The 18,587-nt window shown below is 46.0% G+C and overlaps 1 long non-coding RNA gene across 1 annotated transcript in view; it reads right to left on the bottom strand.

Moving 5' to 3' along the window:
* Positions 1-12,158: 12,158 nt before the first annotated feature.
* The window catches only part of LOC141975653 (uncharacterized), a 75,611-nt gene continuing 69,182 nt past the window's right edge, over positions 12,159-18,587 (bottom strand). Inside the window, exons 2-3 of the long non-coding RNA XR_012635974.1 lie at positions 12,769-12,826; positions 12,159-12,218 (exon numbers count right to left, since the gene is read on the bottom strand). This is a non-coding gene — a long non-coding RNA (uncharacterized LOC141975653). The remainder of the gene's footprint in view (positions 12,219-12,768; positions 12,827-18,587) is intronic.

Here is an 18,587-nt window from a genome sequence, read left to right as displayed (position 1 = left end):
AGGTTTCATACTGTCATTTGCCAAGATCGGATCTGTGTGTTCCTGCCCTGCTTCCTTGCCAAAGAATGACCACTTGATCAGGGCCAGATTAACTCTCCTGTGGGCCCAGGACTATTCGATTTTTGTGGGGCCCCTGAGGGTTTGGAGTGTGGGAGTGGCCCAGGGCAGGGGATTGGGGTGCAGGCTCCAGCTGGGAGACGCTTACCTTGGGCAGCTCCCGGGATACCCGGCCAATGGGAGCTGCGGAGCCGAGGCTGGGGGCAGCGCGCAGAGATTCCCTGAACGCCCCTCGCCTAGATGCCGCAAGGGCACATTGGCGAGCCTGTGCCCACAGCTCCGGGCCTGAAGGGGGCGCCAAAGCTTGGGGAACGGTGTCCGGCCCGCAGCGCGGAGACTTACCGCGGGCCAGATGAAAAGACGCAGTGGGCTACATCCGGCTGGAGGGTTCGAGGGGCCCCCCTTAGCCCAAGGCCCTGGGCTGCAGCCCCTAAAGCCCCTGCATTAATCCGGCCCTGCACTTGATAGGTGATGACACCCGCCCGGGGTATCAACTTGTCTTTTGTGTTTGAGAAACAGGTTTGCCCACTCCTCAGACATGTCCAGTAAACACACAGTATTGATTTCGGGTTATGTTTAGAACTTTACCGATAATGTCGCTATATACATTTTACCGTGATATTGACCAGCAAGTTTTACTTGTCACACAGTACCTCAAGCAGGCATATTTTGTACAAAGATTTTTACAGAAGTGTCAGATGTGAATACAGGGGTGCGTTCTGTCACGGTATCTTATTGAACTTTTCTTCCTGTACTATGCCATTATTGACTTTCTGCAATAAACCTCACTGATATTGGTTATTTGAGCTCTTTTATATATTTCATAACAAACCAAAGCATGGCCAAGCAATTGACGCTATCATTTATCAACACTGCCCACCAGCCACATCGGCCGTTAATTATAGGTGGGTGCCTTCTTTAAAAAGCTCATCATGACTAGACCCGAACCTGGCACCTGTTAAAGAAGCCAGCCACCCTGGGACATCGGCCTTAAACGCTTGGCACATTCACTGCTGAAGTAAAGCCAGTCTTTGTTCCTCCCCACGCCCTTGCCCTTAAATAAGGGCCGCCCTCTCCTTGGCATTTGACACCGCTTTGACTGAAGGAGATATGCCTTGGTCTCAGTGTCTCTCTTCCTACAGAATTATTTCCGTGACTTGAAAACGCCCCCAAAGGTTACAGAAATACCAATAGGGTTCCAAACATGCTGTGACAATTCACCAAAGCGCCCGGGTCCCTGAACGGCTCCTGGAGAGACCAGGCTATACAGTGGTCAATGGTGCTCCGATTAGACCCGCAAAACCAGAATGACCCAATGGGGAGAGACAGGGTGGAGGGATATCTGGTCTGAAGTGGAGTCAGTGGGGTTACACAGCAGGAATCAAAAGCAGAATCCAGCCCAGAGTCAAACAGCTGTTGGGCTTTCTGAGGGCGCGGCCCCGCACTGCACCCATTAACCTTTTCCCCTCTAGTGACTCCAGCAGTAACACCATCCAGGTGGGCTGTGCTTTTCTGGTGATGCGACTCCTACTCCCCTGGAACAACAGGCAGCTGATATGAGAGCGGCAATGAGAAAGAAACAGTTGAAAGGGGCGGGGGGTGAAGGACAGCAACAGCCAGGAGGCGGCACAGCTGGGCCGCTTGGGATCACTGTTGTGTGGGCTATAGGGGCACTGACCAAAATCAGGGCCCACTTATGGCCTGGGCATTATTAGCAGTATTATGGTAGCACAGACACCCAAAACCAAGATGAGACCCTATGACATGCACAGTAGCAGCAGCACATTACAGTAGCACCTGGGGGTGGGGGCCTTTAGGAAGTGCACATTATCAGCAGCACTACAATAGCACCTATGGGCTCCCCTTTTTTATGGTGCCTGGGGGGCATGCCCTGTATGGGAGCACCTGTCCCTGAACGAAGTGCACATTATCCAGGGACATGCACAGAAATTTAACTATGACCCCTTTTGGGGGGGGCTGGGGGGGCCACTGTGCTCCACTGTCCCTTCCCCCAACACTCTGCCAGGAGCTTGCTCTTTCCCCCCACCCTGGCTCCAGCAGGAGCTCGTTCTCCCCACCACTGCAGCCTCAGGGCTGGAGAAGTTCAGTGTCCCCGACAATTACTGGGGAGGGGGCGTGCCTCTGCTTGTCCCCCCTTTTGCAACACCCAACATTATCATACCACCTGGGAGGTGCCCCGGTATGAAGTACACATTATCAGCAGCATTACAGTAACAGCTTCCCCTTTTTACAGTGCACATCAGCAGCAGCATTATGGTAGTCCCAGGGGGCAGAAGTGGAATTATGAGATACACATGATCAGCAACATTACAGTAACTCCTTTGGCCCCCGTGGTTTGCTGTTACTTGGGACTGTGCTGAACTATTTCCATCTGGCACAATCCAAGTTACTCACAGTGAACACACAGAGTCCTGTTCCTCGAGGGAATCAAACCACCCAGACCTAGGCCCTTTCCTTGCTCCGACACCCAAGCCTGCTTCTCCGGCCTGCCCCATGCCCAAAGGAGCTGTTTCTCTGCTTACTTCCAGGGGCCTGGCTTCCTTTACTGTCTGCCAACTTTCTGCCCAGAACACAGCCTATCCCTCAGCCTCTGCATCTACAACCAGTCCCAGAGAAACACCTGAGCTTCTGATCGGCTGTACCATGCGGCCCAGTGTCTCGGGTGGTGGCTCCCCGTTGCTCAGAGCTATCTCTACACAAAGGGGCATTTAATTGCTCCTTCCACTTAGCTGGAAAGAAAAGCTCTTCACACACTCAGGTCTGTAATTGATCTAAAGACAAAGAGCCATGATCACCTTCCAGCATAACAACAGTTAATGGCCACATATTCTGGAATGGGTATGAATCCTCATACCTCTGGAATGGGGCACAGGGGCTGTTCATACAGGAACCTCCCTTGCCTGGTGCCGAGATGCAGCCACATCTGGGGTGGGGAGCAGGGGCTGTTTATACAGGGATCCCCATGGGTGCTCCGGTTTATAGTTTAACTCTTTGGGAACAGCACAACAGGCAAAGCAAGAGGAGTTTAACCACAGTAACTTTTACCCTCAACGCACACAAGAGTAATGGATATTCAGATAGAACAAGCAAAGCCCATATGGCTCCCCCACTCCCTCCCTGTCTCTGCTCACCTCCCCATCTTGCTTTTAGGGACTTGAGAGTCCACAGGGTTGCCCTCCTGCTGGCATTGTCAGGTGATACTCAGCTGATGTACCAGGCCATGTATTTCCAGGAGCTATTGAAACATTTCAATTCTGTGGACCAGGCCTCATCTGGAATCCTAGGTCCTATTTGGAGTCCCAAATAGGAATCCTAACTAAGACAGAGCAGGACAACTACAACGCTTAGGGAAACCGCCCACGACTCTTCAGAGAGGAGACTGAAAGAGTTTGGCTTGTGTGGCCTAAAAAGAGCGGATGTGGTTGCTCCCTGTCAGTACACCAGGAAAGGGAAAGAGCCAGTGAAGCTAAAGGACAATGCTGGCCCAAAAGCCAAGGGGAATAAACTCACCAGGGATCAGCTGAGGCTGGAAATAGGAAGCCTGTTCCCACCCCCAGTGGAGGGGGAAGGTTCTGGAAAACCCCAAACTAGCAGCAAGCTGGAGCAGTTTTCAAAGGGGATTCTCTGTCATAACCTTCCCCATAAAAGAGAGCCTGGCCTAGAGCCGGCCCTTAAATATACTTCCTGGCCCTGCTTTACTCACTGATCAGCTGCAGGTGGTGAAACTCCCTGTCCACCTGCAGATCAACCTGGCTCCTCCTCCTACCAAGGCATCCACAGCTGATGAGGACTGTGCTGTCAGCCCTTACAATGAGCTGCCCTGGGGCTCTGCTGACAGCTCAAGGTTCTCATAGATCTCAAAGCTGGAAGGGATCCCTGTGATCATGTCATCTGGCCCCCTGCCTGACCCAGGCCCTGAATTAATCCCTGCTGGAACCAGAGCAGATCTCTTAGGAAAACACCCCGTCTTGATTTAAACCTGCCCAGAGCTGGAGAATGCACTGCAGCTCATGGGGGGAGCTGTAAACCAGGATGCCTGCTCTGTCCCCAGCACTGGGAGGGGATTGGGGTCTAGTCTGGGGTAGAAGCCAGGACTTCCAGGGCATGGACAGGGACGGGCGCAGGGGAGGGAGAAGAGGGGATTTACCACAGCCCAGGCTGTTCTCTCCCCTGAATGTCCTGGGATCTGCCAGTCAAAAGGACCTCTGTACCAGCCACCTACTCAGCAATAAGCCAGATCACTGCTCCCCTCTACTCCCCCCGCCCCCAGCCTGGGCACTGACCCACAAGGCCCTCTCCTGCTTGCCTGAGGCTCCCCCTGCTATAACACTCTCCCACCCTGCTCCTGGTCAAGTTCAGGATTCACCTTGCCCGGGCCACCTTCAAGGTCTGTGCCTTCAACGTGCGCTGCTTTGGAGAGGCCAAGTGGCCAATGCGTGGGTGATAAGAGCACTGATTGAGGTGCTTGCTGGGGGCTGGTTCTGAGAGCGGCCTGGCTCCACAGGCGGTTTTTAGGGACCAGCCTGGCTCTGGAGGGCTGGAGGTGGGTCTGTCATGGGCTCTGCCCGGAGAGCAGGCGCTGATGAAGCCAGTGCGGTACCTGGCTGCCCACGCCTCCCTGCTGAGCATGCGTCTCTGCAGATCCTGGTGCTCTGTGACATTGCCATGGTGCAGCAGGACGGAGACACCACAGGAGAGGCTGTCCCAGCCCTAGCGAAGGAACTGACCGGGTACCGGGCCCAGCCACGAGGCCCGGGTTCTACTCCTGGTTCTCAAAGGGGAAGGATGGGTCTCGTGCAGTGGTTCTCAAACTTTTGTACCGGTGAACCCTTTCACATAGCAAGCCTCTGGGTTCGACCCCCATTATAAGTTAAAAACACTTTTTTATATATTTAACACCATTATACATGCTGCAGGCGAAGCGGGGTTTGGGGTGGAGGCTGGAGGGTGGGCTGGGGTGGGGTAGAGACCACTAACAGTTCAAATCTTCACTGACAGGAAGTGCTGCAACTGAAAGATACGAGCAAGACTCTGTGTTGCCGCTCACAAGAGGCGTGTCACACAAGGCTCTGACCAGGATCTCGGGGCTTTAAGCCCCCTTTATACCTCTCTGATTCTGGGCTCCTCAGGCTCTGAGGGCCTGTGCAGCCTCCTGTGTACATTAGAGCACAACGCACCCACACAGGTCCCAGCTGTTCCTGGAATAGTCACAACCCCACATACCCTCAGCAGCTTTCCCACTGCCGCTGCCGATGGGTTTCCCTGCAAGTAGTTTTAGGGCCCTACCGTCAATCAAACCCTAACCCCGCCACCTGACCCATTGACCCCGCCCCTTGACCCCTTAGTCCCGCCCCCAGCTCAAGGAGGCCCTACTATCAATCAAACCCTAACCCCGCCCCTTGACCCACCCCCCTTGACTGGAAGTCCCGCCCCCATCTGGGGTATTACTTCCAGGGTCAAGGCTGCCACGTGACCGGAAGCAAGGTTTGTCATGTGAAGTGGGTCTTGTGACCCCTCTAACGACTCCGCCCCCAACCCTCTACCAATCAAGAGAGGTTTCTCCCCTGTAGGACCTCCCCAAGAGGAGATTTGACCAATCAGGATGAGTTCCGGGGTGGGGTAACCCGACCGGAAATGATTCGCGTGTGACCCCTCTAACGACTCCTCCCACCGACCTCTACCAATCAGGCCGCCCGGAGACCAGATTTGACCAAAATAGGGCACGTTCGGGGATGGGGTGAACTGCCCAGAAGAGGGGCGTGTGACCCCTCTGCCAATCAGAGTGCAGCACCATCACCCCATAAGTCCCAGCATCGGGCGGAAGGGGCTGTCTTTTACCAAGAGCGCGTGTTTTACAAATCGTGGAAACATGGACTCCTTCACCACCCCCGTGAGAACTTCGGACTTTGTTTTAGCCCTGAGGACCTTTGGACTTGTGTGGAGAAAGCGCAACATCAGCAACAGTTCTGAGGAGGACCCTTTGGCCCAGCCATTGATGGACACACCGGAAACTGACCCTGAAACCCGGCTGCTTGTGAGGCACCGCGATGAGCGTGATGGCCTCTTGTTGTCCACCCCCTGAGAGGTGGAAGGGATCATGGCTTGGGGGAGTTACGGGCGGACAAGGTGAATGAAAAAGACGTGGCTCAGGTAAATGAATGCTTAAGAGGTGACGGTCGAGGTTGGGGGTGTAACGGGGCTAGGAACCAGGGATTGTGTAAATCAAAAACCAGGCAGTGGGGTGCTTACGCTGTTTCTTTTTTGAAAAAATCTCTCGACAGCTCGATGATGCCTTTCTGGAGGCCTTTGAGAACTTACACATCGGTAGCCCTGTGGGAGTAAATGTATCATGCATCAGCTGTTTTTGCTCCTGTCTGAGACACAGATCTCAAGAGGAAAAGGACAAAATGGAAGAATGAACCAGCACAGACACCCTCATGTTAGGAGTCATGGCGTCCTTTTTTACAGGCGGTTGTAAAAGGTTGTGTTAAACCAGGCGATTAATAAAACTTATTTAAATGTGTTCATATGAATGTTGTCCCCCACCCTCACTTGTGTTAGTAAAAGATGGTACCAGTAACAGTCATGTCTCCACAGGCGTCTCTGTTAAAGAAAATATATTACACTCCTGGGGAAGTTGGGAGCTTTGGTGGGGTGAACCCTCTTTTTCAAGTGGCCAAAAAGCATAGTAAACTTTAAATAGAAGACAAGTAACAGCTTGGCTTTCAGACCAGGATGCTTATACTTTACACAAACCGTCTCGAATACGTTTTAAAAGAAACAAGACCATTGTTTCGGATGTGGATGCGCAATGGCAGGCAGATTTGGTGGATAGGCACCAGTTCTCCAAACACAACAGCAATTTTAAGTACATCTTAACAGTGGTAGACATTCTATCCAAATATGCCTGGGCCTTAGGCCTAAGGGACAAGATGAGTGGGGAGGTAACCAAGGCCTTTAAAGCTATTTTTAGCGAAGGGCGCGTGCCTCAAAAATTACAAACCGATCGGGGGAAAGAATTTTTAAACAAACCCTTAAGCAGATTGTTAAAGCGGCACGGCGTTCACCATTTTGTTACTAATAATGAAGTCAAAGCAGGGGTCGTGGAGCGATTTAACAGAACTTTAAAAACTAGGATGTGGAGATATTTTACAGCCAATAACACCTTTCGCTACATTGATGTGTTACCTGACTTTATAAAGAGTTACAACCAGAGCTTTCACAGAACTAAACATACCAGACCCACTGATGTTAACCCTTCAAATTCTCTGAAGGTATGGAAAATGGTTTATGGCAATGGTTTTAAAATAAAACCGGTTGTTGCCCCTTTTAGAAAAGGCGACCACGTGAGACTATCTAAAACCAAAGGAGCTTTTGAAAAAGGTTATGAACAGACATTTACCGATGAGATATTCATAGTGGATGAAGCCTTAACCAGGGGTCAGAGACCTGTATACCGATTAAAAGACTACGAGGGTGAGACAGTTACTGGATCTTTTTACCCTGAAGAATTACACAAAGTAAACCCCAAACGAGACAGGATTTACAGGATTGAAAAAGTTCTAGCGGAGAAAGGAAAAGGGAGAAAAAAGCAACTACTGGTGAAATGGTTGGGGTGGCCTGATTAGTTTAACAGCTGGGTGAAAGCTTCTCAACTCTGTGACATTTAGACGCAAACAAACAAAAGTTATTCCTCCCCGCAAAGACAGAGAAGATGAGCGACGGCGGGTTTTACATTACTTTGCCCAGCAACGCCAGCTCTGCAGTTTTTCCCCAAAACACCAGCTTGAACTTTACAATATGGCTAATTAAGCCCTTGGATCTCCGGGGTGCCTGGGAGGTGGGGTGGGTGGAAATACAATACCCGCACAGCTGGAACACTATCAACGAAGACACCCCTTTTGAAGTCACTTTTGGAGATATGGCATGGAGTTTCATCCTACGACAAGGTTATTACGCGTCCAAACCCGAATTACTGGATCATATGAACAGTATCATAGCTCGTCAACCCGGACCGCCTGAGATGGTCATGAACTATGACCCTGTGGGTAGAAAAATTAGACTTAAATCCGCCGCTTTTACTTTATGTTTTCTACCAGCGGCGAGCTAGCTAACATTCTGGGCTTGGGCCCCAAACACAGCGTCCAAAAATTCCCTTTCTCGGCAGACATTTCAGGGGGGTTTAATTCCTTGTATCTGTACACGGATATTGTAGAACATCAGTTTGTGGGGGACTTTTCTGTTCCCCTGTTACGTTGTGTCCCCATCCAAGGAAGGAACAATGAGTTTGTCACCATCGCCTACAATAAACCTCATTACGTCCCTATCAGTAAACACCACATCGACACCATTACCATTGAAATAAAGACAGATCAGAACAAAAGCGTCTCATTTCGCTTTGGCAAGGTGATCATCAAGCTACACCTGCGCCCCCGAAGAGAGCGAGTTTTCTAAAAAAGCAAAACAGTATTATGGCGATCCTAAAAAATTACGGCGACCCCAACGTCTACAGAAACTATTACAAAGCCCAGGTTGGATATGCCCTTCCCGGATATCATGGGGCCTCCATGATGTATGGGGCAGGCGTGGGTGGAATATTCCATAGCCTCTTTCGAAAAGCCGTACCGCTTTTGAGGAGGGGGCTAGAGATTATTAAACCCCATGTAAAAAACGCTGCTCAAAACATAGCTAGAGACGTGGTAGGTCACGTCTCCCGCGCTGTTCTGGAGAAGGTGGGGAACACAGCTTCACAGGAAGGATCGGGGCTGATGTACATTAAAAGGAGGAAGAAGAGAAAGAGAAATGCGTCATACCCGCGACGCGCAGGTCCCCCGAAACCCTTTAAAAGAAGGGCTTTGACCCGCAGGGTCGGCCATAAGCGAAAGTCCAAGAGGAAGCCTGGGCGAAAGAGGAAACATTCGCCGGCTGATACAAGAGATATATTTTAATCAACATGGCTTTCGTTCACTGCATGTCTGAAGAGTGCACCAAATCCGAACTAGACTTGTTCCAAATAGCCCCTACGCAGACCAGCATTGAGAAAAGCATCTACATCAAGGTGCCACCTCTGTCGGCCGTTACGGAGTCTGCCCCCATTGACTTTTTTATAGCAGGGAATGGCGTAGATTATATGGATTTAAACAACACACTGCTGTACCTGTGTTGCAAGATTGGAAAAAGAGACGGAACTGAACTCAACGCGGACGCCGAGGTGGGCCTGGTGAATTACCCAGTGGCCTCTATTTTTAGTCAGCTGGATGTCACGCTCAGAGACCGCCTTGTAAGCCAAAGCAACAACTGTTACCCTTACAGGACCTTTATAGAATCGGTGCTCAATTACAGCAACGACACCCTCGCCACGCAATTTTCCGCTGGCCTCTTTTACAAAGACACTGCCGGACAACAGGAAGACACAGACTTGGATGGTGAGAATCTAGGGTTTGTGAGGCGTGCAAAGCTGACCGCTCAAAGCAGAACAGTAGAGCTTCTGGGTCATCTACACAGCGACCTGTTTTTTCAAGAAAAACTATTGTTGAACGGAGTGGATGTGAAAATTAAACTGACGCGCAGTAAAGATCCTTTCTGTTTAATGGGCAGCGGAACCGAAGGCTTTAAACTGCGCATTCTATCAGCATCCCTTTTTGTGAAGAAAGTACGAGTGGCCCCGAGCATTCGTCTGGGGCACGCCGAGGCCCTGCTTCCCGCTAATGCCAAATACCCCGTGGACTGTGTGGGAATGAAAGTGTTTAGCATCCCTGCAGGCAGCAGGGTCAGTAACCAGGAGAACCTGTTCTTGGGACAGTTACCCAAAATGCTTGTCCTGGGGTTCGTGGATAACGATGCCTTTAGCGGAAGTTATGCTAAAAATCCCTTTCATTTTAAGCATTACGATATTAATTTTGTGTCCTTGTATGTGGACGGTGAGCAGATACCGACCAAGCCTCTGCAACCAGACTTCGAGGCAGGACGCTGCGTGAGAGAATACATGAATCTGGTACAGACGGCCGGTAAACACATGAAAGATCATTCTCTGTTAATTGACCGTGAGGAGTTTGCACAGGGTTACACCATGTTTGCCTTTGACCTGTCCCCCGACCAGGAATGCGCAGATCACTATTCCCTGATTAAAACTGGGAACCTGAGAGCAGAAATTCGTTTTGGGAAGGCTTTAACCGTTACCGTCAATATGATCGTGTATGGGGTTTTTGACAACATAATAGAGATAAATCAGAGGAGAAATGTTCTGTTTGACTACATGTGAACATGGACACCATGCAGCTCTCACGTGTCTTATCAACGGACCCTTACATGAAAAAGAATTTCTTAGACGTGTTTCCCTGCGATTGGCTCCCTGGCGGCAAGCTGTCTCAGAGACCCCTAGGTTTGGTGGTCAACACGCATCCACACAACCGACCGGGTGAACACTGGCTTGCCGTGTATCTGGTGGAGCGTAACCTTGGAGAGTTTTTTGACTCATACGGGCATCCCCCAAACAGTGTGTTCTTTCCTAAAAGCATTATGAAATTTTTAAACAAAAATGCCACAGACATTGTGTTTCACAACAGACAATTACAAGACCCCAGCTCCGTCGCCCGCGGCTATCACTGCGTGTTTTTCTTACACCATCGTAGCAAGGGTTTATCTTTTGACCGGATTTTAAAATTGTATTCTAATGACTTAGTGCAAAACGACCGGATGGTGATGAATTTTGTAAAAAATAAATTTAAATACTTGGCCATGCCTAGTTCCTCTACGGAACCATCAATGGCATCTTCTACATCAGATACTAATTGAGAGTCAGACTCTGAGACGCCCCCGTGAGGGTCATTGGGAGTAGATGGGACCCCGTCTAGAGAGCCCTCTGGGGAATTTTCTAAACCAGAGTCTGATTTCGCCTCCCCATTTTCAGACATGACAGTTTGAGAGCCTCTGGTAGGGGGCATCTCTTTTTGTTTTTTTTCCCTCATTACCTCTTTAGCCCTTTTTAAAATTTTTACAGCGACCCTGGCCTGGAATTTTTTGGCAGCCATCTTTTTATCTCCCAAGCGCCGTCCGCCCTTTTGTTTACACATGAGCTGATGTGCACCCTTGAGGGTACCCCTTTCCACACCTAGTCATGCCTGATCAGAGCCACCCTTTCCAGCCCCCCTTTCTTTTAGGCCCCCTGAGGATTCAGCGTCCATCAGTTTTCTGAACAAAGCGTCGTATTTTTTCCAAATCTTTTTAGAATGCTGTAGTTTTAGACCCCCCGAGGATACAGCGTCCATCAGTTTTCTGAATGAAGCATCAAACTCTTCCCAAATACTAGAATATGGGGGATCTGTGACAAGCTTATGGTTTTGGGAGAATGGCTTGTCAGTCCTTAGTTTTTTATTCACAACCCCTAGAGCGCCTGCTCTGGGTTTGTGAATGTGTGTGTTTCTGCACATATTCAGAGCCCCTAGTGTGCTTACTCCGGGTTTGTGAATGTGGACGTTTTCGCTCACAGTTTTCTCAGGGCGTGGTGCGGCAGTGGCCGCTGAGGAACTGGAGTTGTGTTTGCATGGTTGCAATACCTTGGCATCGCAGGTGTTTTCAATCCTTGGTTTTTTATTCACAACCCCTAGAGCGCCTGCTCCGGGTTTGTGAATGTGGGCGTTTTCGCTCACAGTTTTCTCAGGGCTTGGCATGGCGGTGGCCGCTGAGGAACTGGAGTTGTGTTTGCATGGATGTTTTTTACCAGAGTGTTTTGTTTTGTCCTGGGGTTTGACGTAAATGAGGTTTGGACTGGGCTGATGCTTCATCTGCACTCTTGTGCTGTTTTGCGTTGTTAAAGGTCTCAAAGCAGATTCCTGGTTCTTTGGTGGTTCTCGGGGAGGGGTCCTTGTAGCTCCCACTACAGCCTTGTCAGAAGGGCTGCATATGCCTGATTGGGGCAGGGGGGAAAAAAAAGCATTTTACAAAAACATAACTTTGCCAGCTTTCTCACCCACACCTATGTATGTACTTAAAATACAAAACCTCATAAATTAACCAGACTAATAAGCAAAATATATTTACCCGGCTTCATCCATCCGTCACTGATACTTGTGAATTTTTCTTTTCAGTTGTCTCTTTCCTTTTTCTTTTGAGCATTTTTACCCGCTCATGTTTTGACCATGCTGTAAAGCAAACAACATTCTAATAAAACACATGAAACTGTCTAGTAAACTTTAAAATAAAATAAAAAATATCCATTAGGGTGTTTTTTCTATTTAAAAAAGCCATAGCTTTAAAACAAAATAATCCATTTCAGGCTGTACAACAAACACAGGTTTTGAGTTTATTTCTACCACTTTGAAAACAACCCCCACAAATATTTTTTTTAAAAAATACATCTCGTTTTGCAAAGTAAAAACCCTGTTAATTGGAAACACACCATCACCATCAGTTTGTAGACATACACTTTTTAAAAACCACCTATGTTTTCACACACACACACACACACAGTTTAAAACACTGTTTGCAACAAAATACTTTTCAATAAACTCACATGCTTTTAAAAAGACCCCTGGTTGTTCTGTCCCCCGCCCCGCCCCAGCCATGTGTGCTTGGGGTCTTTGGGGTAAAAAACAAGCCAAAATGTTAGTTAGTATTAGCTCCCAAATCCCTATTCAACCTATGTAATACCTGAAGTTATTAAGCACAACTACAGTTAAAAATGGTTTTTACCTTGGCCTGGTGATGAACTGCAACTTAAAGTTACTGGCTCCATGCTAAACAGATCACACTGCAATAAAGTAATGCACCATTATTTACTAAGACAGCATAGCCAAAGAATGGCACTATATAATATATATATATATATATATATTTTCAGAGTTAAAAAAACAGGGAACATACCTCCACTTGCAGTCCAGCAGCAATTCAAGAGAGTTTCTGTTGAAAAGAGACAGTCTCCAAGCTACCTGAGGTTTTGTTTTTTTTTACACCATCCTAACTCTTTTGTTTCAAAATAGTTAGCAGGTTGATTGGATCACCCCTCCCTAGCATTCCCTTTTGTGATCGGGAGTGGGGAATAAGTTTTCTGCACAATTGGGCTGCTTTTCTTTTTTTCTTTTTTAAGTTCAAATACTTTTTGTTTTTTTTCCCCCCTGTAGGGCCTTCTTACAGTAACCATTTCAAGTGAGGGGCCTTTGCAGATATCAATGAATGTCTTGGGGCTTGTTTTTGTTTTTGTTTTTAAAAACATGTTTCTTTCATGCTTAAAGTTTGGTGGGGCGGGGGTGCTTTCTAGAAAAAGTGCCCCGTGGCTTTCAACCAACTCCTGGGCCATATTTAAACTGGCCTATAGCGTTCCACCAACTCCAGGGGTTATATTTAAACTGTCGAATAGCATCTGCGAACTCCTGAGGTTTTATTTCACTTCATATTAATCAGAACTCACCATCCTCACCCACCCACCTCCCTTACTATGGGTGCACCCCCATCAAAATTAACCCTATGGCAACAAGGGTGAGTAATCACAGTCACCCTGGCTATTCGGTGAGGGGGGGTGGTTAAACCCGTTCAGTTCAACAGAACCAGTCAGCTCTATTGTACTCAACCACATGTCTGAACCATCCCTGTTTGTTTTATTGTAAACACATTTTTAGGATATTTTTCCTCCTCCCACAACATACATTTCAGCTTTTTTTTTTTTTTTTTTTGCTGTAAATGGGTCTCTCTTACACAAAAGACACAAGAGCTAGGTTCTCACAAACAATTTTTTTTATTATTTAAAAGACATACATCTCCTTGAAAACAAACCAAGATGCTCCATTAAAAAAAGAAAGAAAAAAACCAACAACTTTAAGCTCCCTTAAGGGCCAGAGACCTTTTAACAGAAATACAGATAGTCACAAAGCCCTTTTCAATAGATTTTTTTTTAAAATTTACAGCTACCAAGTTTTATATCGCATGTTTGGCCCCTCACCATTTTCTAACTTAATCCTTTTAGATTTCTTACAAATAGCCTTTTTCTTAAGCAGAGTTCTGTAACTTTTTGTGCGGACCAGACGGTCAATATAACGCTCTAAGCAGGCATCTTCCGGTTTGGTCATTTTCTTTAAAACATGGTCAAGGTCTCCACTGAATTGCACAGCATTTATCAAGGTCACCCCTTGTGCTAAATGTTCTTGGGTTAGGCACAGACATTGCATAGCATCACCTATGGCAATAACAGTGTTTAATAAGCTTTCCAAGCACAGCTCAGCACACAGGCCCTGGAGCTTGCAGTTTATATCCACTGAAGTCCAAGTCACACAGTCATGGTGCCGCTGGCCTGGTGCATCTATGACACAGCCCTCACAATCTTCAAAAAGCTTTTCCCTAAGACAGTGATTAAGAACAGAATAAACAGCAACACGTAAAATAGTCCGCATGACTTTTTTACGCTCACAACGTGGCACTGGCTCAGTCAGTTCCATGCCAAGCCTCCTCCTAAACTCCTCATAGCCGTCATCCTCGGAGTCCTCTTCAACATTTTGTATCGGCGTTGAGCAAAAACAAGGTGGGCCCGGTTCATCTTCGCTGCTTGGTGCAACGCTGTCCAGGGTCTCCGGGTCCGCTAGAAAGGCATCGTCGAACTGTCGAGAGATTTTTTTTTTTTTTTTTTTTTAGAAAAGAAACAGCGTAAGCACCCCACTGCTTGGTTTTTGATTTACACAATCCCTGGTTCCTAGCCCCGTTACACACCCAACCTCGACCGTCACCTCTTCAGCGTTCATTTACCTGAGCGTTGTCTCTTCCGTTCATCTTGTCCACTAGTGACTTCCCCGAGCTGCGATCACCTTCCTCCTCCAGGGGGGTGGACAACAAGAGGCCATCACACTCATCGCGGGGCCCCACAAGCGGCTGGGTTTCAGGGTCCGGGGTATCCATCAATGGCTGGGCCAAAGGGCTCCCCTCAATCGCCCCCTCCTCCTCCTCGGAACTGTCGCTGAGGTAGCGCTTTCTCCGCGGTTTGGCGAAGGCCCTCGGGGCTAAAACAAAGTCCGAAGTTCTCACGGGGGTGGTGAAGGAGTCCATGTTTCCACGATTTGTAAAACACGCGCTCTTGGTAAAAGACAGCTTCTTCCGCCCGACGCTGGGACTTATGGGGTGATGGTGCTTACGCTCGTTGTGACGTGTTGCATTTTTGTCATCATCACACGTCACAACATTTTTGATGATTTTTGTCATCATCACACGTCACAACAACTTACGCTCGTTGTGACGTGTTGCATTTTTGTCATCATCATCAAGCCTGGTGCTTGTTGAAGGTAATATTGTATTCGGAAGCCCAATTAGTAAAATCTTTTGAATAATATTTAGTGTTGAAGGTCCACAAGAAAAAGATACTTGCATTTAAAATGGGCTTTTACTGCTAGAATAAAACAAATCCAACATTAAGATGACTTGCAAGTAGCATGTTGCTATGTAGTCTTTCTCTGACTATGAAAAATACGGACTTGCTAGGATTTAACTGGGGACAGTTTTGAAAGAGAACTATCCTAAATGAGGTAACTCGTCCTCCAAGACATTTTAACCAGAGCTATCTATTAAATAGGAAAAGACATGCACATTAGAGAAGAAAATCAGTACATTGCTTTCTTGCATTCCACTGCGATTTTTACAATGCCCAGACTAGCCCACGTACAACAATGACTTTGTGTGAGAAAACAGGATTCTGACCAACAGTTTCTGATTCAGGACATGGCACAATGTGGCTTGTTTTACTCAACCTTTGTCAAAACACATACACCTTTTTTTTGTGAGAAACAATGATCAAACACACAACTGAAATCTAAAACTCAGAAGTTTTAATGTTGTGTATTGTTTTTGTGTTAACTTAATCCCAGAGACAGTTTGCTGTCTGAAAATGTTAAGCCATAGGTTTTTCCAGTGATTAAAGTTCAGTTTTTAGGAAACACTTTTAAAAGCTTTATACTTGTCTTTAATTAAATTGCATACTGACCAATCTTTTGTCAAACTATTAATAGCTCTTTTGAATGTTTTCCAGAAGAGAAATATGCTTAAATAAATCTGAGACTTCACTCAGTAAAGGGGTACTAGCACATATGCTAATTATAAATTAGTCCTACACACCCAATCATGTGAACCTGAAGCTTGACACCTCTGTTTGCTGCAGTCCCTTGGGGATGTTTGATGGGCAGAAATATGAATATAAATATTGATAGGAAGCTTGAGTTAAAACTGTGCTTCCTTTAAAAGGGGCATAGCTGGGTAGATTGCGTATAGATTTTACCTTGTATGGGATTTCTTTCACAATTGAGTTTTAATAGAAAATTGTACATAAAATTTTATAACATTTTTGGATTTAAACATCCTCTTAGCTTTTACAACACTGCAATGCTGCATTGTACTAGTGCTTGGAAAGTAAATTTTCCCTATGTGCATTGAAAGAAATGCAAAAATAAATAAATAGCATGAACTAATTTTTTAAAAAAAATCTTTCACTTTTTTTAAATCATCAAATGATATGGGAATAACACACAAGGATTTTTTTAAACCAGTTAACCTCATGACTGTAGAATTCTAGAACTCTGAGAGAGAGGACCTGTCGAGTCATCCTGTCCCTGCAAAGGCAGGATTGTTCTCTACAGTACTTTTTTCTACCATTTTAGTCCATGCTAGTTTTAAAAGTTCCAGTTAATAGGGCTTCCACTACTTCCCCCTCCCCTCCCTCCACCCCCCAAAAAAATCCATTGCCATCAAAAAATTTTCTAGTATTAAGCATCAGTTTTCTTTGGAGTTCTAATTATGTAAAAAGCTTCCTTTAAAGAAGCAAAAGCAACTTTGATTTTTACTCTTGAATTCTGGAGTCATATTTTATTGAATTAGTTTCTCTCCTTTCTTGCTGTTCAGCCCATATGATGCAAATCAGCGCTTCAGTGATCTACAGGAACGTGGAAAAAAAACTAACTCGGGTCTTGAAAGGTATTTTTGAAGTAAATATTTTCTATAATGTGAAAAGATGGTGTGGTTCTGATGAACCATTATCTGCAAGAACATAATACAACTGTGCAACATATCAATTAAATATAAATTACTTTGTTACCTTTGTTCTGTGGCCTGAACAGATATGTTGAATGTGACACTTTTGTGAATATCCACTAAATTCTTCATTTCTATGTAACCATTTTGTCAACTACAGCAGTTATGAATGCATTGTGTGCCTTATGTCCTTGTGATGTAACTTGTCATTAACAGCTCTGTCTTAACACATAAAAACGTTACTTCAGTATATTACCATTTTGATAATATAAGAACAGATATTTTCTCCAGAAGAATATTAATGCTATAAAGCCCATGTTAGACTTTCATTTCTGGTGTAAGGTTGCAATTATATCCTTAAATCCGAGACTTCATTCAGTAGATTAGTAGTAACATACAGACTTTATATTTTACAATTTTGTATGCAGAGCTTTCCAGCAGGCAGGAGATGCTAAACAGATCTCTGCTGAAGAAGAGCTCAGGTGGTGTGGGTGTGTTCCATAGTGGGTTCACTGTGAAACCGTGGGCCCTGACAGTGTACAAAAGTACTGTTGACTCTTCAGTAGTGCTCTACGTGGTATTCTTGGGGTGTACAGTTGAATAAGATTCTTCTATAATGTGATTAGTCAGTGAAAGAAACTAATATGTCCTAAAACAGTGTTACGTTATCGATGACCCCCCTCGCCTTTCCAGTGCTCTAAACAGTTGAGCGTTAGGGGAAGGGAGCATAGATAGTCCAGTTCTCTTGTATTTAGGATATGTAATAGCTAACTTATCACGGTTTGCCAACTTTGATTACAGATTAATCCTACTCATGAATTTTTTTCTGCCTCTTTTCTGTTTTGGACATGGCCTCTGAGAAGAAACAGCATGAATGGTGCTTTAATTGGAAATTAGTTAATGTAACTCTAAAATTAACAAAACAAATCTTTCAGACAGAACATAAAATGAAGAAACTCATTAACCTAAACATCTGGAGTGAAGTCAAGATATGCATTTTTACTTTGGTTATAACACTTCCTTTATTTTGGTTTTGCAGGAAAGATGCCTATCATTCTTGCAGTGCTGATTACTAACTTGTTCATCAGACAGTGAACATGATATTGGAAGAAAATAGAAAAATTGTGGGCAACGTCCTATGATTGTACTAAACTTATCTCATGATCCCAGAGTCCTCTCACTACAGTTGTATTCGGGGTTGTAGATTTTGCTATTGCGAGCAAGAGCCTGTTGAGATTTGTATTTGGAGGTTTCTATCTTTAAGTACTTATTATCCCTTTTAAAATACAGATTAATGATGCCAAATATACTCCTTGAACTGCTGTAGGCTTTTATTAATTCAAATGTATCTTCAGTTTTTAAATCACATCTCCAGAATAATCAGTGTTCCTTTGCTATCATGTCCAGGAAACTCCAAAAACAACAATAACAAAAAACAACCCCAAAGTATTCTTACCCCAAGTCTTGTGTTCAGTGTGTCCTCAGTGTAGCATCCCAGGATGAAGTGCGCGGAT

This window comes from Natator depressus, chromosome 21 (assembly GCF_965152275.1).
Source record: "Natator depressus isolate rNatDep1 chromosome 21, rNatDep2.hap1, whole genome shotgun sequence".
In the NCBI taxonomy this organism is placed as follows: Eukaryota; Metazoa; Chordata; order Testudines; family Cheloniidae; genus Natator; species Natator depressus.
Note: the sequence above shows the minus strand (reverse complement) of the source record. Positions and strands in the feature narration are given on the sequence as shown.